This window comes from Bactrocera neohumeralis, chromosome 6 (genome assembly GCF_024586455.1).
Source record: "Bactrocera neohumeralis isolate Rockhampton chromosome 6, APGP_CSIRO_Bneo_wtdbg2-racon-allhic-juicebox.fasta_v2, whole genome shotgun sequence".
Classification (NCBI taxonomy): Eukaryota; Metazoa; Arthropoda; class Insecta; order Diptera; family Tephritidae; genus Bactrocera; species Bactrocera neohumeralis.
Window position 1 is genome coordinate 74,537,044 of NC_065923.1, and position 23,085 is coordinate 74,560,128.

Sequence of the window (23,085 nt, forward strand, 5' to 3'; positions counted from 1 at the left end):
GATTTTTGGAATAAGACCGTGCCATTTTCAACCAGAAAATCATACAGTTAATTGGATCTACACTAATTACTGTAACATGTAGTTACTTATTATGACTTTAGTGTACGTTAGATGCTGTCTTGGCCAAGTCTTATCATCAAAATCTTTCTTTTCTAATAAATTTATTTCAACTGAATAGCTCTATACAGGCCCCAATTGTCTACATTGACCTTTTCTATCAGAAAAAAATAAGAAACGTTAAATTTGGCTCCACCGAAGCCATAATAGGATAAAAGAGTATAAAAAGTATCTAAATTATGATTTTGATTGACTTTATTCGGCGATTGTAGCAATACCTTGAGTAATGATGATGAAAATATCTTAGCAAATAAAATATTCATACAAGAACTGGAGTTTTATCGACTAGAGTAGAAGATTTTTCGCCAACGGAACTTTATTGCTAGTCTCGAAGTTTTGGTATTGGCGAAACTTTCTCTTTAAGTGTTCCACAAGTTCATTTGTTGCAAAAGCTTACAGAGTTCTCTGTTTGTATGCTAAAATAAAAATTAATTTCAATTTAGTATTATTTAGAATCGGCTATACTGGCCTTGAGCTCGCTGAGTAAACTAGTCAAGGAAAGCATGACCTCATTAGCAATAGCTTCAAGTTTCTTCCATATTAGACTTGTATGCTGGCCCGGTCACAGCGGAATCGTCGCAAACTGCAAAAACAATGAGCTTGCTAGGGCGGGTACTCTTTCCCCAATTTCATCTGATTGGAAGCGAGTCGGTTTTCCAATTTCTTCTGGCGTGCTGGCGTTGAAACTTTGGATCTCCAGTGAGCGCAGAGTCAACAACCAGAACTTGTGCGACAGACCAAAACTTCAGGTACAGAATGAACCGAAAGAGGTCTCTCGAACTACTGGCTCTTAACAAAATCAAACTCGAAATTTTAAGTGTTCTAACTAGACACTCCTAGGTTTCACACGTGATCAGACTAAATAGTTTGTCGGACGAATATCCCCAAAGTTGTTTGGAAGAAGACGAAGAGGAGTCATCTTCGCTATTGCCTGGCTTTGGCCAGACTGAGAATGAAACAACTCGGTCGGCACATCTTTAGCGAATCCTCCGAAGTGTTTGGGATTGTTATTAACCGTCTTAATAAATTTGTGGTGAGCTCAAAACGCTTCGTCGATTTATGAGGATTTGGTGACCAATTTTTAGAAGCTTTCGGGTAACACAAAGGAGGAATACTATCAATGCAAGTGAGATCCATTGATTTTGTATCAATCTTACCACCTAACCTATCGAATCAATCTAGTCTAAGATTAGATTATCCACTTAATCGATCATTTTGTGAAAATTTTGCAGTGTGAGAGAGATCAAAGTCAAGTCTGAGAGAAATCAAGGACAAGCCCCATCCATCGTTGGGGCCTTCGGTATGCATTTACAGTGGACTAAGCTAAAGCAGTTGAAGAAAAAACTGAACTTCGCTTCCATTTTTTATCAACTTTGACCGGTTCTCTCAGATTGCGGTCAACTTTTGGCTATTGCTACAAAGAATTTTTTCAAATCCAAAAACTTTTTTCATAAAAAAATGTTTTATAAATCATGTGTGCTTGTCACAACGGGCAATACGGGATATAAGTACCAAAAAGGCGCTGCCAGTTTTAATCTCCAACAACTAATATTCTCTAATTGGATGCATTTGTTGGAAATAAATTAAAAAAAAGCGTCTTTGTTTTGGGATTAGCTAAATAAAATATGCAAACCCGAAAATTCCCAAACAACTCTCACTCGTGTACCAGTATTTATATATTTATTAAATAGGTATATATTTTTTTGCATTAAATTTTAAATATTGCCATTTAATTTTATTGCCAGCGCTAAGCTGTTTTGCCCAAAAACTAAAACGCAAGTGTTCTGAAGAAAAAAAAACCCAAAAAAAAATTGAAAAAAATAATCAAATTAAAAAGTAACAAGCGCTTCTACCAAATATTAGCCATTTAAAGCCAAGCAAAAACGCTAAGCGCGCAGCTGTAAGCCGAGCGTTGTGTTGGCGGTGCGCGCGGCGCTGGCAAAAGATTACTGGAGATTTTCGGAACAGACATGAGTTAATTGATTGGAAATTAATTACTGTCAAAAGCATGCTGTGTAATGCAATTGACAGCGTTAAATAATAACAAAATAGCAACAACAACAACAACAGCAGCATCAGCAGCAGGCGGTAGCTAAAAAGCATGGCAAATGCTACAAGTCATGTGAATTGCCAGCAAAGTAAGATAGCATACAGCAACAGCAACAATAATAGGAAGAACAAGAGCAACAGCAACAACAAGAGCAACAGCAACAACAAGAGCAACAGCAATAACAATAGTAACAGCAACAATAACAGCAACAGCAACAACAACAGCAGCAGCATCAGTTGCCACGCTGCCTTCTCCACCGCCTGCGTGCTGCCATATCGAACGTATGGGCAAAAAAAATTAAGCAATATTAAGTGACAGCTTTTTAACGTCGTTTCAAATGACTTTTGCCACAATAAATTTTTTTCCTATCTAAGCAAGTGTTTGTTTTTTGCTGTTGTTGTTAATTGAAGGCTTTTAGTGCTGCGAATTATTTCGGCAAGCTTTGCTTGACTCTTGCCTTTTTAATGAATTATAAGAAGCTGACACCTGAATTGGCACACAAATGTGTAGATATGTATATCCACAGTTAACTATACAAATCCACATACTTATTCTAATGGTTGAATAATTGGTTTCTACACGCGCCAGCCGGCATCATTAGTCATTTCCAAGTGCTGATTCTAAAACATTGTTTGTAGTATGGATGTATGTATGTATGTATATGTGCAATTAATTTGTTTTATATGGCAATAAATAGGTTTGTATATAATTATTGCTTACTTTGACTAATACTTTCGCCAGCTTGGGTTCTCAATAACTTTGTTTTGTTACTTTAATTTTTTTTTATCTTTTACTAAATTATTCTATTTTAATTTTAATTTTTATTTTTTAGTTTTAGTTTTATTTTTATTTATTTTATTTTATTTTTATTTATTTTATTTCATTTTTATTTTTATTTTTATATTTTACTAATTAATTATAATTAATCTATTTCCATTTTAATTTTTTTATTTTATTTTTATTTATTTTATTTCATTTCATTTCATTTTGTTTTATTTTATTTCCATTTCCATTTTTATTTTTTAATTTCATTTCATTTCATTTCATTTCATTTCATTTCATTTCATTTCATTTTATTTTATTTTATTTTATTTTATTTTATTTTATTTTATTTTTTTTATTTTTATTTTTATTTCTATTTATTTTATTTTTTTTATTACATTTCATTTTTCATTTCATTTCATTTCCTTTAATTTAATTTAATTTAATTTAATTTAATTTAATTTGTTTTATTTTATTTTATTTTGTTTTATTTTTTATTTTTTTGTCGCTTGCATCATTCACAATTAAATAATTTATCTTGTTTATTGAATACTCACTGCTTGCTTAAGTTTTAAGTTTTTGTTGTTGTATTTTTTTGGCACTGCGCCTACTTGCATATTCCCAGCGTTTAACGCTTGCATTTGCATTGTTAATTGCCTTTGAATTAGATCATCACTGTAATTATACACGCCGAGCTTGTTTCGTGAAGGCGCTCACTGGCGTTGAAACAAAAGCAAATAATAATAAATAAAAAAAAAACTAAAAAAAAAAAAAAATACAAAATAAAAATATGAAAAACAAAAACATTGTTATATCTGTGAGAATAATGGGCGCTTAGAACAACTGAAGCTTAGGTAATGCGAGATTTCTTTATTATAGATGCTTGACTTAGACTTTTAGCTTTTCTAGCTTCAGTCTAGCGATATTTAGCGGCAACAGAGGAAGTGGAGGGATGTAGAGGCAAAGAAACGTGCATTTAAGTTCTAGCTAATTCTAGAAACACGAGATTTATAACCACACATTAAATATATCTTAAGAGGCACACCTAGTTTGACATTCTAAAAAACGTCAATTTTTGAAAATAAACATGTTTCAATTATAAGCAGTGAACTTAAAAAAAGGTATTTAATATTTTTTGAGTTATGCGAGACCTCCGACAACTACAGCAATTTCCTGTTGCAGTGATACCGGCTTTCTCCGTGAATGAAACCGTAAAAAAAATGCTCATAAATCTAGAAGATATTCTCCGTACAATGACATATGTTTAAAAAAATAAATAATTAACAAAATGGTTAGGTTAGGTTAGGTTAGGCCGCGAATGGATAGATTATGTTATCCATAAACTATTAAAAAGTGGATGGATCCTTATAAATCGAAGCGTTTTGAGCTCACCACAAATTTATTAAGCCGGTTAATATTAATCCCAGCCACATTACTAGATTCGCTAAAAATGTGCCTACCGAGTTGTTTCATGCTCAGTCTGACCAAAGCCAGGCCATAGCGAAGGAAATGACAAGATGATTTCACCTCGCCTTCCTCCATACAGCTTTGGCAAAAAGCGTCCGACAGAAAGTGGTGGCGTTTTTAAAGAAGTTGATTTTTTGCAACAAATTTTGGTAATTTTTTTAAATTATATGCATACATAACAGCATGAAAAAAAGCATGATGATCCCAAATCTTCGAGTTATCACTGCACCAAAATTGAAAATTGTTTTTGGAAAAAACGCGTTTAAAAATAAACTGCTGTACCGGATTGAACTGAGAGCTGTAACTCTTTGAGATATTACTTTGAAATTTTAGTATGTTATTTTTAGTACAATCAACTATCCAAATATAGAAGAAAAATCGAAAAAATTACCAAATTATAAAATAAAAAATTATAAATAGCAAGATTATTATATAATTACCCTAAAATCGCAAACTTGCTTTAAGTGTTGTCAAAAGAGTATTTAAGAAACTCTGAGTTTAATTGGACGTTTTGAAGAATTCGCGATGAATTTGTCAGTAATTATTTATTTACCCTTCAAACTCGAGTTAAAGATATTTCGTTTAGTGAACAAAACTATTATAGAAACATATTGCAAGAGTATAAAGAGCACAAATTCATTCGGATATATCAAATACTGACGAACAAATCATTGTAATGCCTAAACATACCTCGCCTTAAAAATTGCTGACTCGAATCCGATTTTAGATATGTATATAGTCTCTTAGGCGAAATTGTTCAGAATGACCCGTTGAGAATTTAATACATACGCGATTTTTTTAGAAAAAACCGTTCTCATGTACATACAAACAAAAATGTATTATAAACAAATATGTATAAATTATAATACAAATATAAATTATAATACAAGTATAGATTATATACATATGTATATATAAATTTCAAATAATTTGATTACAAACTCACCCTTTAAAATTTGCCTTGGCAATATTACAACAATTTATACATACTTATATTTTTTATAACAACACTGTCACACTTAATACCCGACACACGCGACGTGAGTCAAGCGCAAAACACAAGAAGCTTGTCACATTCATATCTACACGCATATACACACCCACGCACAAACCCGAACACGCACTTAAGGAATTTGCACAATATGGACACTCGTACTTTCGAGGAATTTAACGCACTGCGACTTTCACGACACTATTTTCTTGCATTTATTAACGATTTTAACTTTAAATTACATAAAAACACAATTTAATGCTTTAAACAAATACTTTTCACCAATTTTAACAAATATTTGCACCAACAGTCAAGAATTACGTGTGTTCACTCTCATTAACACCTGTAACCAAATATTTTAATTGGAATAATTCAGCTGAGTTCCCCTTAATTTCGCTTTCGACGAATCTAGAAAATTCGAAACTTTTCGAAAATCTCTCAGGAGTCTTCATTAACTATTAATATTACATGCATAATATTTTGAAGGTCAACTTCGAACATTAAAAAATTTGCAACAACAATGCAAACAATCATATCGTCACTCATTCCCATCATTCCAATGATGAGTGCGCAACCAATACACTTGGTGAGCACGCAGCTTTTGTTACGCATATATTAAAGGATGAGCGTGTGTGTGCGAGCATTTCGCGCAGCATTGATATGCAGGTGTAACTGATGTAAGAGCGCATAACTGATGAAGAGAGATCTGAAAGCGAAAGTGAACATATGTAAAAAATTAAAATGAACTTAACAGCAAGCGCGCTCGAAGTTTTGTTGTGAGGGCGAATTTAGTATGAAGCAGTGTTAAGAGTTCAAAATTGCAGAGTAGTTAAGAGTATGCAAAGTGCGTTGACCGTCAATTTTATATTACAGTAGAACAAGTGAATAAGGAAATTGTGAGAATAAATATAGTATTGGGAACATAAAAAATGGAATTTCAACGTCTCATATAGTAAATGGAACAGAATGAGAGCACAAAGGCCATAAAAACGCATTTGTTATGAAATCGCAACAAAGAATAATTTAAGGCATATGATTTTTCTAGCAACTAAAAATCTATCATACACAGATCTAAAGTTTCTAAAGCATTCCACATATGCACTTAACACCTAACCGGAAAGTACCGGGTTTTCCAATATTTTAATATGTAGGGAAATACTGTAAGGTACCAGAGGATGGAAATTTATGCGATTTTATATATATGTACATATGTATGTACATATACTACAGATAACTCATACACTGACATATAGTACACATCAGGTTTATTAGAAATGCGAAAATCGTTATATGTATGTATGTAGTATATGGGAGTTGGGGTAGCATCGATCTACAGCAAATTGGGAATATATTAAACTAGTGTACCGAATCGAACTTAGCTGCTACCCTTCAAATGGTTGTGACACTGAAACTGAAATTTTAGTAGTAGTAATATGAAAGAAAAATCGAAAATTTTAAAAGAAAACAATTATAACTGCTTATGGGGGTATTCTGGTCTAGATGCAAGAATTTTAGGCATTTTTTAAATTAAGATAAAAAAAATTAAAAAGATTTTTACTATCAATTTTTTAATATGTTTTTTATTGACATTTTAATAATATAAAAAAAAACAATACCAAGAAAAAAAAAACAAAATTCGTCGAGATATGGGCCGGTGGGATTTCAACCCTTGTAGAGATCTAAAACACAAAAAACAAGAAGATTCTTCATTAGTAAGGATATCGTTATCGGGTTGACTATTTTCAAAAAAAAAAAAAAAAGAAACAAAAAATAACAAAATGGCGTCGACTTGAAAAAAAAAATTTTTTTACCCGATTTTTTCGACCTTTTCGAATTTTTTTAAAAATACTTTAAATCAAAATTTTGGAAATCCAAGGCAGACATAATAGAGAATTGCATAAAGAAGATATATACCAAATTTCAAAGAAATCGGTTAAGTTGAACTTGAGATATCATGTCAACCACCTCAAAAAAGTAGTTTCGAGAAAAAAACGTTTAAAGTTTAAAATAGAGGAGACTTAAATATATTGCCCCCCCTACCAAATAGTACTTAACCGACGGTTTCGTGGGACAGTCTTGAGTTGGGAGTAGGTTAGGTTTAGCGGATTAAAGTTCCGCACTCCTGCTTTCCATGATTCTCTCTACTGTAAAAAAAAACCCTGTTTAGAGTATAATTAAAGCGATATTTAGCGACTTCTGTGTGTTTGAGTACACAGAAACAAATTCTATCAAAAAATTTAGTGAAAGGAACCTCGGTATTGACCTCTAAGAGCTTGTCTTCTAATACTTCGCCATAAAAGTTATTAATTTTTCACATTATAACTACTTTTTGCTTGTTTGTAAATAAATATACGATTTTTTAACGGGAAAAACTTCACTTTTGTTTTCATGAAATCTGCTAATTATTGAATTGGACAAAAATTTGCATACAATTGCAAATCATTCATGACTCCTCAAACATTAAAATTTATTTATGAGACCCACTCAGAGTGAAAAAAAAAACAAATAAAATAACCAAAACTTCAAAACCAAAAAAAATAAAAATAAAAATAATAATACAGACAAGTCTGTTGAAAAAATTAATACAAATAAAGACAGAAATTAATACAAAAGTAAATCTAAATAAAAAAATATACCAGAAAAAAAAGAAAAATTAAAAAATAGACTAATAAAAAAATTAGAAATTAATAAATAAACAAATAAATAAATAAATGAACAGTAATAATTAAATATTTAAAATAAATAAATCCGCCTGAGCAACTCATTCAGCCAATATTTGTTGGAGCACCCAACTGTTCAGCTGAGTTTTTTGTCATACGCCCCGAAGGTTATGGAGTGAAACGTGCTCAACCGGCCGTTCGTAGCACAGCCAGACGCGCACGCAAGTACCTGTTTATAATATATATATGTATAAGCGTAAGTGTGCTTTGTTGTCGTCTGTATGTAATTATTTAATTGACACCCACCTTACGAGTGCATTTAATTTATTGTTTATCGATGAAATGCTGAACGCAAGCGTTGAACATGGAACGTGTTAATTGCAAATATCAATAGTTGTCGCCCAACTGTCCCCCAGTGGCGATTGACAACACAGCAACAGCACGAAACACATAAGAAAAAGCAAAAAAAAATAAGCAAAACAAAAGCAAAAATTCAGACTGAAAAAATTGTAAAAAGCATTAAAGGAAAAGTCAGAGCGCGGAGGAGCAGAGCGAAAGGGTGGCATGTTGACGCGAAAATGCACGAGCACGCAAGTGGACAATAAAAATGACAACAACTAACAAGTGACAGCAGAAGAACAACAAGCAGCCAGCAACAAGGGGCTGGCATGCATGTGGAATGTGTGTGTGGGGGGGGCAAAGGCTTAAGGTAAGGGGCTAGCCGTACAATATTGCATGGCGTGTTGCAACATGCCATGCATAGCGACACATCCCAACGCAGCGGACAAACATGAGGAATATGCTGTTGCCCTGTGTCCATGGTCATCATATCATATCAGCATGTTGCACGCACACACACATATGCGCGATTGCTGATACTGCACTGCAACACCACCGCACCCACATTTGAGTCGGCGTTTGAGTCCGTAATTACGCTTACGAGTTGACACTTTAAATGCTGCTATTCATTTGTACATGCTGTTGCATGTTGGGCGCGCTTGCAACAGTGCCAAAACTACACATGTGTATGTGTGTGAGTGTGGCAAGAAAAAATTAAAGCAATGCAAAAAATGTAAAAAACGCATGCTATAGTGAACGACAGCGGGCATGAGCGTTGGCGCGGCTGATTACATAAGGGAAGTGATGGCGCGCATATGCTGTGAAAAATGGCGGCGCTAGCGGTGGTGGTGCGGTCAGAGCGCAGGTACACGTGTACAAATTAAATTTGCATGTAAAAAAGTGACAGTTGAAGAACACGTGAGACTAACTGTGCATAAATGTTGACATGCGGAAAATCATATGTGTGGCTGTGTATATACATTTGGTAAGTCTGTAAGGCGTTGCAAATGAGGCGCTCGTTATGCTGCCACCCGAATTTCCATTCATTCAACTTACCACAAACACTATCAGCCAGTCCATCATATTCAGTCATAGTTGCAAAAAAGCAACGCTGACAGCATTTCATTTCATGTCACACGCAAACGCCAGCCAGCGCTATGTTGTGGCGCACCAGGGCGTATGAGTGATGCGGATATGTTTTTCGCAAAAACATGTCACACACATACACACAACTGAACTTTTAGCACAAGTGACGCGCAGGCAGACACATACGCCGCCAAATCAGACACACACAAACACACGAGACACGCTTCAATGGCTGTTCTACTTTGCCTATCGCCAGGCGCTAGGCGCTCCATATGTTTGCGGCATTAGCAGACAAGTTGACATTTTTGGCGCGCCGCTTGGCAAAATGATAGCCGCGCTCAAGTCGCAATGAGTAATGTTGCGCCGCCAACACAGACACACGCACGCACGCATACATGGCTTGTGCTGGTAAATGGCGTGCAATTACTTACTCACTATGTCGACTGGACTGCTGGGCGTGGCCTGCCGACTGTGTAAATGATAGTCACTGATTATGATGGACATTGTAAATTGCTGCTGTGCGTTGCTGTTGTTGGTATGTGTTTGTACTGCAAACTCGTACATATTTACATAGCTCAAATTGTAGACAGCCGTGAGTTATTAGTTTGATTAAAGATTAGCAATTGAGTAAGGCAAATAACGGTGCTATTAATTTGCATGAGGCGGGCAGACTTGTTGCTAAGGGGTAGCGATTTTGTAGCACGAAGATATTGTTGTAGCACGTGCATAAAAAATAAACAAAGCAGCCATTAAAGTGTGTGTTCAGAAGATTCTGGAAGAAACTGCTCGTGCCACAAATTTAAAACACTCAATCAAGGCTTTGTGACTCTTAAAATTTGAAAATAAGCAAGAGATACACACATTTGTGGCTCTTAAAATTTGAAAAAAAGCAAAGGCTTAACACATTTTGTTACTCACGACACTTTATAGAGTCACTGCTTGTACGTTTTCGTGAGTTTTGCCAAGCGGCGTTATAAAGAAGTATACAAAAGTATGGTCTGCTGTCGACGAGCAAAGTATAAAACCCTTTAAACATGAACGAGTTTTCATACAAAAATTTAAATTTGATCGTTAGGTTTGTATGGCAGCTATATGCTATAGTTGTTCGATCTGAATAATTTCTGAAAATATTAAAGCGTTACTTTAGATAACAATTTGTACCAAATTTCATGTGGATATCTCATTAAGTAAAAAAGTTTTCCATACACCGACTTGATTTTGACTAAACAGTTTGTATGGCAGCTATATGCTATAGTAGTACGATCTAAGTAATTTCCTTAAAAAATATGCCGCTGTATGCGATAACATTGCCAACAAAATTTCGTGAAGATATCTCCTCAAATAAAAGAGTTTTCCATACAAGAACTCAAGTTCGATCGGTCAGTTTGTATGGCAGCTGTTTGATATAGTAGTCTAAACTGAATAATTTCTTCGTAGATTATGTTGCTGTATTGGGTTATATTGTATACAAACTTTCATGAGCAAAACTTGTCAAACAAAAAAGTTTGCCTTATAAGGACCTATGTTGGATTAGTTTGTATTGCAGCGATATGTTCTAAAGGTCGAATATCGACGGCACCGACAAATGAACAGGCTTTTGAGTAGAAACGAACGTTTGTAAAATTTTAGATCGATATCTCAAAAACTGAAAGACCAGTTGGCATATATGTACGCATACTATACATGCCTAAATCGACGCGGCTCGTCACACTGATCATTTATATATGTTTAGGGTCTCCGGCTTTACTTTCTGGTTGTTACAAACTTCGTGGTAAACTTTATCTGCATTATTCAGGGTATAAAAATATATAAAAATATAATGGTGTAATGTATACGGTCATGGTCTCAGAAACTTATTCCTTGATGGCAGAGAGTTTGAGATGAATTATTCCACTACAGCACGATCGTGCGACGGCTTATTACGTATGGGCGGTGGCCTGCGCATCAAAAGCATCGTTGACTACGGTAGGACCGCAAATATCGAAGTTGCAACGACTTGCCTGCAGCACTTGAAGTCATGGAAATGGAATTCGCACCGCTTCACCTAGTAATCAGTCCAGCAGCCAAATATAGATTGCTTCAAATAACAGCAGAAGGATTAATAAAACATCACTGGCTCTATTGCCAAGGGACAGCCTTGGCAAAAGGATACAGTTCGCTAGGAAGTTTAAAGTTACCCTTGGCATTAAGGTTTTATGGAATGGTTGCAATCTCGATCTACTGCTAAGGATAGCACAATCAAGTGGTACACCGGACGGATCGAAAACGTGGGAGAGAATTAGTACAGGAGTCGCAGGACCACGTATCAAACTTTTCATATCTATGGAAGTGATAGACTTTCCATACCTATGGAAAGTTTTCCGTGCATTTTTCAAGCAGAAGTTTTTGCTTAAGGTCTGTGTGTATAGATAAACTTCCAACGCAACGAAAATATTGTCATACTCAGTGATAGCCAATAGGCACTTAAAGTGATCTCTGTTTAAGAGATTAAAACGCTACTGGTGCAGTAGTGCAAAGAACAGTCTGTCAGTACGTAACCATCTGGCACCTTATCTGGGAGCCCAATCATAAGGGGAAAGCCGGGATGAACTAGCTGACGAGCTCGACAGCTCTGCAGCTCACACCTGTATGGTAGGATCTGGAGGTAAGGTTCTTCAATCTACTCCTGGAGCTCCAGCTGCTGGCGTACGTCCATGATATTAGTATCATTGGCCTCGATGAACAAAGACCTAACTCTACAAGGCACTCATCATCCCCGTCATTAAAGGGGAATAAGAAGAAGAGAAAGAAGAAGACAACAGCTGACTTAGAGACAAGAACTAGTTATTCCAAGCAATGTCATTGCATTCAAGTGAAGTCACACTTCCACTTTGAGGAAATTCACAATTCCTTCCTATACATATGTACATATAGCCATTATATATAAGAAATGTACATAAGAAACCCTTTCCATAAGTTCTAAAATCCTTTTTACTAACTTTCGAATCACTATGAGAGCCGCATTTGAGGCAATGAAGCAATACAGACCTCATTTCAAATCCCCCACTGTGCCTACTATAAAACGCTGTTATAAAAATATTTCTGCCGCATGTGTAGGTAAATATTGCAGGCACAACAACAACGCTATTGCAAATACAAATGTAATTACCGTTAAAATTGTTGCGCCACACTAGCGCCCTTAAGCCAAACAATAGTGGCTGCAGCGGTGTATGCAACGCGGCTATGCAAAATAGCTTTGACGCTAAGTTTATAACAAGCGGAAACGGAAGTGGACGCACATCGCCTTTGAGCGACGCGAGCGTGAGTTGTGAGCCGGCGCGTTGTTGGCAATGCAAATTGCGCCGGAAAGAGCGCAAAAAATACGCAGAAACGCAGGCCGGAGCGACAAGAGGGCAGCGACTAACAAAGCGGCATGACATAAATAAATGGCGAGCAAAAAATATCTAGTGTGATAGCGAAATAATTATGATGTGAATTTATGAGCAAGTAAGTGTAACGGCATTTGCATATGTCGCGCGCTGCGTACTCACACATACATATGTGTGCGTGTGTGTGTTCTGCGCAGGCGTGTGAGTACTTTTAATTGCGCATTTTGATTTATTGGCGAGCAGATGGAGTCGAACTATGGCGGTGGCGGCAGCAGGCGGTAAATGCGCGCTATTTTTTCAAGTATGCGTGTGTATGTGTGTTATTTATATACATATGTATATATAGTATGCAGCGCCCAGCAAAAGCCGCAATTACGCACTGCTGGCGGCCAAATTGTGGCATGAAATGGGTGTGTTTCCGAATTCCTGTTGCGCTCAACGCGGCCTTATGGAAATTGTTTAATGACGCAGCGGCCGACAGGCCAAGCAAATGCATATACAGGCAGAAAAAAACTTTAATTTTCATTTCACACGTCACATGCACGTGCAACAGGCGTAGACGCCACGCAGCAAGCTTCATAAATCATACGCTAAATGATAAGTTTTACATCCTTTTCCGCCTTTGTTTTGCGTTTTTCATATTTTTCAGTTTCCTTTGCTGCTACACAACAACCAGTAGCGCGCGTTTTGTTGTTGCACGCCCATTTATTTTGCACTTTTGTAAATTCAAGACGCAATTTATGACAACTTGACGCCCCTCTGCGTGCAACATATTCATATGCTGGGGTTACAATGCACCCTGCAATGCGCTGTGTGTGTTTAAACTTACATGAACTATAAACGGGACACGCATGTCCTGCTACGAAGACGCGCATACGACTTAACGGTGTCGATGACATGTTGCTATGCCGTAAGACTTTCATATATGTGGCTTAAGTCGTCATATACATATGTATGTGTGCATAAGCCTGCAGCCCTCTCGTTTGCCGACCTGTACAATAAAATTTTTCACGCTTATCGCTTCGTAAGCGCGCGCTCCCCTCACCGCCGTACTGTGGAGAGTTGAATAACCTCCTAGTGACAAGTTATTATCCTTGCGCGCAACTTCACTACACATTTTTCCACCTTTTCACTTTGCCACTGACAGTTTTGTCCTTTTGTGCACTGTTGTGCCACACTATCGCGATTTACGCCGCCGAAAAGAAAACCCACTTGGTATGACGCAATTTCTGCATTTTCGCCTTACAACCACCACACACAGCTGTGTGCTTAACACTTGCAACACGACACACATACATACACATACTTGGAGCACGACACACATACTTATAACACGCCACACAGACATACACATACATGCAACGCGCCACACATACATACAAGAGCAAGTCGTATAAGCTTTGGTTACATTCCCTCATCATTGGCTTTTCCACATTTTTCCAGCGCGTTACTTGCAACTTTGCTTCCGCTTTAGCTGGCTGCCTGCCCACCCTGCTACTTGCCACCGCAACTTTTCCGCACTGTACTTACGCTTATTGCGTAGTTACATGCGCCACGCCAAGCACTTACAGCCACCCCAACGGGAAATCAACCCTCACCGTGTCAGCCGCTCATTCATTCAACTCCACTGCGCAGTACTTATGCAACTCCTTAACATGCTTTCGAAAGGCCTGCAAGTACACTCGGGCATTGTTGTTCTATTAAATATCTGCTTGGCACCCCTCTACAAATATACTTTATATATATATATATGTATGTACAAATGCTTTGTATCACATCCATCCACACATTTATATGCGTGTGCGTGTATTTTTATCGCCGACCAGCGCGCCACCACCTCAGCCCGTCAGCCCGCTTGTAGCTTTTATATTTCTGCATTCATGCGCACGTCCTTGTGCTCATTGTCCTTGTGCTGGCGAGCGCGCTCACTTGGCAACAGGCTGTCGTCTCTGCACACCGGCGCGCAACAGGAGTTGATATCCGTCGCGCTTCTGTTGCCTGCCCTCTTGAGCTTCGCTCTTGTGGCTCAACCACCTCATAACCCACGATAAATCTTCTTGTAATACCTTTCCTATGAGTTACTGTACTTCCTTACTTTTCACCGCGTATTTTCGTGTATATGTGCTGTGTGTAGGCCTGTTTGTTGCACATTGTACAGCGCGTCCTTACTGAGGGTGAGTCACTCACTGCCATTGCTGTGTCCTGTCGTGGCGCTTCCTTTGTTCTTTGTTTGCTTTTCTGCTGCCCTTTCAATCGCTGTTTAATGCTGAAATTCGTAGTTTCTCAAGCTTTCGCTGGCTTCCTTTTTGCGTCTTATCTTTTAATTTGTGTACAGTGTCGAATTTTGATTTGAATGCGTGAATTGGAAATCCAGGCAGGCAGTGGCACTTAAGTACTGACATACATATGTATGTTGTGAACTGGTTATTCGTGTAACTCAGAGAACAATATGAAATCTGGGTTACATTATTCCTCAATAAACAAGAAAGTTGGAAAAAAAATTGAAAAATATAAAATATGTTTGATACTTCCTTCAAAAAACTAGCTGCGTACCAACCAGTTGACCGCAATGCCCAAAAAATATGGACTAACTACTAAACAAACAAAGATTTTGTAAACTTGGCGCCAGTGAGAGGCGGGCCAGGAGTAACCCAAAAGTAGCCCGGTTACATAATATATACAAATTAGTCGCGAAAGCTTGATAACTTTCAATATTTTTGGATAGTCTATAACTCGCGGTTCAAAGATATCATATTTTTACTTTGGATTCCTCAAAAAATACTTCGCCTTATTATATGGTATACTATATTTATAAATATTATGCTGAAAATCTGGCGGAACCGGGCACATTCTTACTCCGCTTCGATCTCAGGCAATGCTTCAGGTATGGACTTTAACGTTTGAGAAAATTAGGTAAAGAAATCTAAACATTTTGATAGTTCTGAGTGAAATGTGATTTATTTTAGATGAAAAAATTTGAGATTGAACCTTCCTGAGAGCTCGAGAGATCGAGAGGTCTAACAAAGTTCATATTTTTTTCTAGAGACTTTACTGTCAGTGGATTCATAGCAATGTGAATACTTCTTTTACATGTAACACATATCTTCTAAGACTTCGGCAATTGCCTCAATCCTTTGCGTTATTCACCTAATACACACATACATATATCCATATCGGCGTAGAGCTCCTACAGTCCGTCCTTCCTTCTTTTTCGACATTCAGCGCTCGAGCGGCCGGCTGCAAAGATCTAAAGAAGTAGCGTTCTTATCTCGTCTCTTCAGCTTCGTTTTCTTCAGTTTTCTCGAATATTTCAAGCAAGCGTCAGCCTCAAATTATGTGAGAATATATTCTTCTTTGGCACTACAACCATTGGTCTAGGCCAAAAACACAGAACTTTACCAGTTGCCTTAAACTTTGCGGAGTCACGCCAGTTTAACTGGAGACAAGTCGTTACTCAAATGATACATATAGCCATGCCGCTGTAAAGCTCATATAGTCCGTGGTTCTTTTTCTTCGATATTCAGCGACCGTGCGGATGGCTCCGTAGATCTAAATGAGAATAGTTCTATCGAAGGTTCCAAGGAATTTTTCATGTTCAATTCTCTAGTATCTTTCAAGTAAATACTAGCCTCAAATTATATGTGAATATCTTCTTCTTCTTAGGTACTACAACCGTGGGTTGGTTTGAGCCAAGAACACGAAATTTCGACAGTTGCCTCTTTCTTTTAACAGGTCACGGCAGTTGAGCATTCCCAGTGCAGAAAAGTTCCTAAACACTTGGTCCTTCCATTGGATTTGTTGGCACTCTTGCTTTCATCACCATCCATGGGTCCTAAAGCCAAGAAGTTTTTCGCTGAAACATCGTCTTCCATGTGTACCACATGGCCTAACCAGCACATTCGTTGGATTTTTAAGCGCTTAACTGTATCCATGTCGCCTTAGAGCTTAGACAGTTCATGATTCCATTTGCTTCGATATTCATAGCGCACGGAAACGGCTCCAAAGAACTAGAGCAATAGTCCTATCAAACACTTCAATGACTTTCTCATCTCAGTCTTTCATCTTCGTTTTCTTCAGTGCTCTTGAATCTTTCAGGTGGGTCATTCTCATTTCGGGTCGTCATTGTCCACGTTTCTGCGCTGTATAATAGGTCTGAGTTGATAATAGTCTTTTAGAGCAAAGTTTTTGTTCGTCGACAGAGGAAGCTGCTTCTCAATAGCCTACCGAACCCAGAGTAGCACCCGTTGGCAAGAGTTATTCTGCGCTTGATCTTCAGGCTGAGATTGTTGGTGGTTCCGAGGCAGAAAGAAGCCGTCATCGCAAGGAATCCTTGTGTCTGGCTTCCAGGTACTTTATTCTTCAGTCGTTCACCACAAGACCAATCACTTTCGTTTCTTTTTATACACTAGTAAGGCTAGGCCCTCGGCTCTTTCGTAAAGACCATATAAGGGCCGAGTATCACATTTTCTAGCATTATATTGAAGAAGACGCACAAGAAAGAATCGTTCTGTTTAAATAGTTCTTACAACGTCTGGCTTGCAGATATTCCTATTATGACGGATCTGATGGTTGTACTCAACATCATTCTACATAACCTTAGGAGTTACATCCTGCCTAAAACCTCGTCTATTGAGCAGCTTGAATAGCTTCTTTCCGATTTTAACAGAGCTGATAGTTGTGCTCGACATCATTCTACATAACCGTCGTCCTTTACCTCTGTCGGGATGTTAGCTTGAATTAGACTTATGCAGCGCACATGACATTTAACTTTAATATGGACTGTGGCTAACCTTTTACTCATCGGGATGAATCTGTAGACAAGATACTAGATAGGAGACCTCCGACCAACCATATATCCTATACCAAATTTGTGCATCGCCCTATGGCAGCTGTTTGGAAAGCTTAATATCCGAAGCTTAAGTTTCCCTTTCATTACCATGACATTTGTGTGCTTGCGGTTTGTGTCCAACCCAATAGCACAACCTCAGCCGAAGAGAAAATTTCACCGAACAAGTTTATCTGGCGAGCGACTTGTTCCAGGATAGACTCCCTGCTTGCTGCCGCACTCCTGGTAGACGGACGCTGCGACATTGTTCAGCGCTTGAACCAATTACCACGCAGTGGCGCCATCAATGTTCTCTAAAAGTTACTCACGTTACTCGGGATGCACGACGCGAACCTAGGAGTAGGTACTAAGCTTGGTCGCTCAACTACAGCTGGGTAGACAGAGTAAATACCACAACCCATTCAGACCCCCATGTATTCACATATTGTTTTAAGATTTTTTGGATTTTTGAGGACTTGTGATTTGAAGATTTTATAACATAACTAACTCGATAACTTGAGCTACCTCTACGCTTGTCGCAAATCCTTAGTATTCAACAGCTTAAGCGCCACAAAGTATACCACAACAGAGAGAACACTCTGCATGCAACCGCAGACCAGTCGCAGCAGCTGCTTCCACCACAGTGAACAGTTACGCTGAAGCAGACTACTTGTGCCACAACACAGGTAACCCCCCCTAAGCGCTTACAGGAAGTGGCATGATTAAAACGCATTCGTCGGTGCGTCCAAATTGCAACGCTGTGGGTTTGACGTTGTAAGACAGCGTTTACGCGTAAGGCTGTGGCGCCACAAAAAGTCTAAGCGGTGCTGTGGAGCATTAGGCTGAAGTGGTGCAAACATATGAGCATTCACTCAGCTTGTAATAGCACCTTGACGTAGATGGCGCGGTCAGACGCCGGCGCACACTGGCTTAGTATTGCGTGCTGCGCGCGGTTGCATGCATGCATGTACATGCCACATTATTGATTCAACATGTGCTACGTTTAAGCGCCCACTGGCATTTGGTGTGCGCTGTCACTGCCACTTTGGAGCTGAGTTGTTGTTTTTGCCGTCACTAGCAGCGAAAAGAAAACAACAGGAATCCGTGGCCAACGCTGGGTACTGCATGGCAGCGTAGCCAGCCTGTCAAGTGGTACGTCAGCGCGCGATGGACACGGTCACGACTTTGGTCGTGGCGCGCGGGCCAGCGTGCGCTCATGTGTATGTGTCATTCGTGTGTGTGGTGTCCGTGTGGCCAGTGGCTCCTGGCAGGCTTTCAACCTGACTGGCCGTGTCAAAGGGGCGTGCTTGTCATTTAAATGCCAGACCGAGACATGTCACGAGCGCCAACGCTGCCGCATACCCGCGCCTACCGCTCGCGCTTAAATGAAACACTCGTGCAACAGCGCGCCGACATGCGCTGATAAATTTCTCGTATGCCTTTTGTGTTCAAATGCATATTAAAAGCGTTTGTAAATATAAATTACACACACACATATATATAAAAATGTGCATGCTAATATGTAGTTGTGATTAGATTTTGACGTGATTTGATTGTGTTATATGTCAACGCCGCCCCGCAGTCAACACGCTATGGCAGCGCGCGCCCCACACCGCTCCACCACACTCACCTGCGCAGCTCCAATGCAACATGTTTTGCCCTGCGGTCGCATATTCATAGTCCACTCGCACAGCCAACACATCTTTTAGCAAATTTTATCCTTTTTATATTTGCATATAAATACGTGTACGTGTTCATATAATCCGTTGGGCTGTCGCCTGTCCCTAACCGCTGCCATTTTTGCCATTTGCGCTATGTCCATTGGCCGCTTCGCAGTTTACCTTTTGTTTTGATGGACATTGAAAGCTCACCTCCCTAAAACGCTTGTCATTTTTGCGTTGTTTTGTCTTTTGTTGTTCGCTTTTCATTGCCGGTGGCGTTGGTCATGCGATTACCTGCACATGTGCGTCCCCCAGACTTTAAGCGTCACCCATCCATTTGTGTGCGCTCGCACTCGCCACGCCATTTTCGCAAACTGCTGTCAGCTGTCGGTGTATTGGTTTATCGATGCCGTCGTTGCCACACTCTTAAACCTTTATGACTTTCACAGGCCATTGTTTTCGCCGTATAATGCAAATGTGTAAATTTTAAAGTGCCCATAAGATCAACGCTGGCCGGTGATAACCCTTTTTATGGCATTGCCTATAATGTGTTGCTATTGTTTTCTCGGTATCATATGGCTGCCGGTAGAGCTCATGTGTCCTTTTACCCCTGGCATTCAATGTTTAATATGTGTAGGTGATTTAAAGGTCTATAACGTTGACCAGTTGGTGGAAATAGGTGAAAGCATAACCATAAATTTGTAGATAATACCTTCGCTATTCGAGGTGCTGTTGTGAAAATTCTGTAATACTAGCTGGAGGCTGTGCAATCATATCGGAATCCAGTGCTCTAATTTTAAGTTTCATGGCTACTCTGGAAAAAAATCATCAAAGTATCCATCGAAGTATATAGAGCGAAACTCATTCAGACCAGATACCATAGATTGGGAGTATGTGTTTAATATGCCCCATAAGGCGCCGAACTCATTCACACCAATAACTGTTTTTAAGAAATGGTCTTAACAGATTGGATTTTGAGGAATACTCTGCGATCTCTGGTCGCTTGTGCCGTCTCAGATTATTACAGCACTTCATTTAACTCGGCCAAATCAAAGCGCCTTAACAAAGCTGCTGAGTAAATGGTTGTAATATTTTCCCTCACCGGATTAAATTGGTCGTTAACCTCAATACTTCTTCTTGCGATTGCGGAGTAATCCAGGAGTATGTGCTCTGGTATCTCTGGTCTGGTGTCTCTGCTTACTGATCACAGCGGTGAAACAATTTCTTAAAGCAGTACCCTAGTCCTCTCTGTGCAGATGACACCGTCATCCCACAAGCTGCCTTAATATATTTCCGGGAAGAACGGTTAGCCCGACTTCTTCTTCTTGCGTTTGCTGGCAAGCCAGAAGCATGTGGTCTGGTGTCTCTAACCTTTATAAAATCTCAAAAGCACCCTTAATTTGTTTATGGAAGGAGCGATTAGTTTTTGTAAGCGTTTTTTATCGAACTCCTCAACTGGTCATTTCCTTCGTCCATAGCTCCGCTCGTTAAGTGTGGGACCAACAGTGAAGAACTATTCCGGCTCTGTGGGACTGGTTGCCGCTGCTTCTTATGCCAAGAAACCGGCTAACTTATTTACATTGATGCCTCTATACCCAGCGATCCATTCTGATAGAATAAGGCTTTCAGTGGTTACGCTATTAAGTAAGCATCTTTCACCAAGACTTCGGCTAGCTTATTTACATTAATTCCTCCATTCCCAGGGATCCATTCTGATAGAATATAGTTTTCAGTGGCAACCCTTTTAAGGTTAAGTACTTTTGATTGGCTGAAGTGCCCCTTGACTACAGTCTGTATAGGTCGCTGTCATTAAGGATGACAATTCGTTTACCCTGATAGTTTTTCTCAAGCATAATCTCTACAAATGTATCTGTTAATAGCGTAAACTCCACCATGGAAAGTGCTTAGTAGCTCATGTGCACTTAGAATTTGGTACTTGGTCCCACTATATCAATCCTAATTCGATCTACCGTTTTCGAACCGTCAGTATAGCATTGCATTGTGTTTCTACTACGAATGTACTACTCAAGGATAGAGTCCAGTCCGCCTTTCACTTTTACTGCCCAGTGAGACATTTAATACCTCTTCAGAGTAAATTCTCCTGCTAAAAAATTGAACGGACGATATTGTCTGAAGTGCCGCTTGACTACCACTGAGAATGTTCATTCGTTTCGATCGAATCTGCCCACACCTGGCACTGGCAGTTTGGTGCGTGGTCCCACTATACCAGCACCCCAATTTCATCTGCCGTTTTTGAACCGCCGCTATACCATTATACTGTGACCCTACGAGGGTAGTCCTCAAAGAAGGGGTCCACCCATTCACTTTTTCCTCGCAGTGATATTTTAAATCACTTTTCAAAGTAAATTCTCTTGGTAAAGATATGGACGGACGATGCTGCCTGAAGTGCCACTTGACTATTACTGGGAATGATCACTGGTTCTGACCTTGAAAGCCTGTACATGGCACAAACAATTTGGTACGTGGCCCCGCTATATCTGCCGTAATTCCTCCTCAAAGAAGGAGTCTTCCTATTCTTCTTCGCCTCCCAGTGAGATTTTGAATAAATAAAAAAAAAAATTCTCTGGGTAAAGAAATGGATTGCTCTGCGATTCCAGCTTGTGTTTAAATGACGTTTTTGAACCGAACCGTCGAGACTATTGTTAAAAATTGTTGCTGTTATTGAAAGATATCTTAGTAATATAGAAACTATAAACTCCAGCTTTCATAAAAAACATCTTCCTATGCTTTTTTGCTACAACACAATTCCTTGATAGAGTTGTCCCAAATTAAATGAGCTGGAATGCAGAGCTCAAGTACCACCTAAGCTAAGTTCAGAGACTTCAGGAAGTTCCATGAAAGAAGGTGACTTCGGTACGAAACTGACGACGGAGAGACGACTTTTAGAAGGAATTTGTACCATTATGTAAATGAGTCTAAAACTTAGCAATGATATTTCATATTTTATGACAAGCTGCACCGTATTACCTCTATCCAAGGAGTACGCGTAAGCATATAAAAATAATTTTAAATTTTTTCGCTGTCGAAATCTGAAAAATTCTTGCCAACTGCTTTGATTCACAACAGCTTATACATATGTATATGTATGTATGTATGTAAAAAGCTGTTGCCTGACTGACAGTAAGTGCTTCAGCAGAAAACTTTTGTTACCCCGACCAGCGGGCAATTCAATGAAATGTGTGTCAGTACGCCATAATGCACTTGAATTCCTCTATTATGGTTTCCAGTTGCTAACGCGTGTGAGCACAGGACCGCTTCAGTGTTGCTGACGCTCTAACTCGTCCACAGCGAATATGAGCGGCGCGCTCGGGTGTCTATTGTTATTGGGTTTATTTGTGTTTTTGAAGTGTTTTTTATTTCTTGTTTTTCATTTTTTTCTCTTTGTTTTTGTTACTTTTGCAGTGACCTGATTTGGTGCGCTCCTTTTTTAACGAGCAGCCTCATGCGAGTTTCAATCTATTTGCTTTTGTTATACCCTTAACGGGGTGTATTAGGTTTGACACAAAGTTTGCATTATCCAGAAGGAAATGTTGAAAGCTCATTAAAGACTTTGTCAGTCTCTGAGATATCGATCTAAAATTCGCACACGTGCTTTCCTCATCAAGATGCTAGTACTCATTTGTCAGAACCGCTGATATCGGATGACTTTGTATGGAAAACTTATTTATTTGATGAGATATCGTCACGAAATGTGGCCCAAATTATTGCTTATTGCAACTATACAAAATCTTGAAAAAT

The 23,085-nt window shown here is 38.8% G+C and overlaps 1 long non-coding RNA gene across 6 annotated transcripts in view; it reads right to left on the reverse strand.

Annotated features, from left to right (window-relative positions):
- The window catches only part of LOC126761174 (uncharacterized), a 951,325-nt gene that overhangs the window by 410,365 nt on the left and 517,875 nt on the right, over positions 1-23,085 (reverse strand). The window contains exon 1 of one of the 6 annotated variants that reach the window (XR_007667326.1): positions 5,343-5,665. The exons of the other annotated variants lie outside the window; for them this stretch is intronic. This is a non-coding gene — a long non-coding RNA (uncharacterized LOC126761174). Of the gene's footprint in view, positions 1-5,342; positions 5,666-23,085 lie in introns of those variants that run through there. 6 annotated transcript variants of the gene reach the window in all.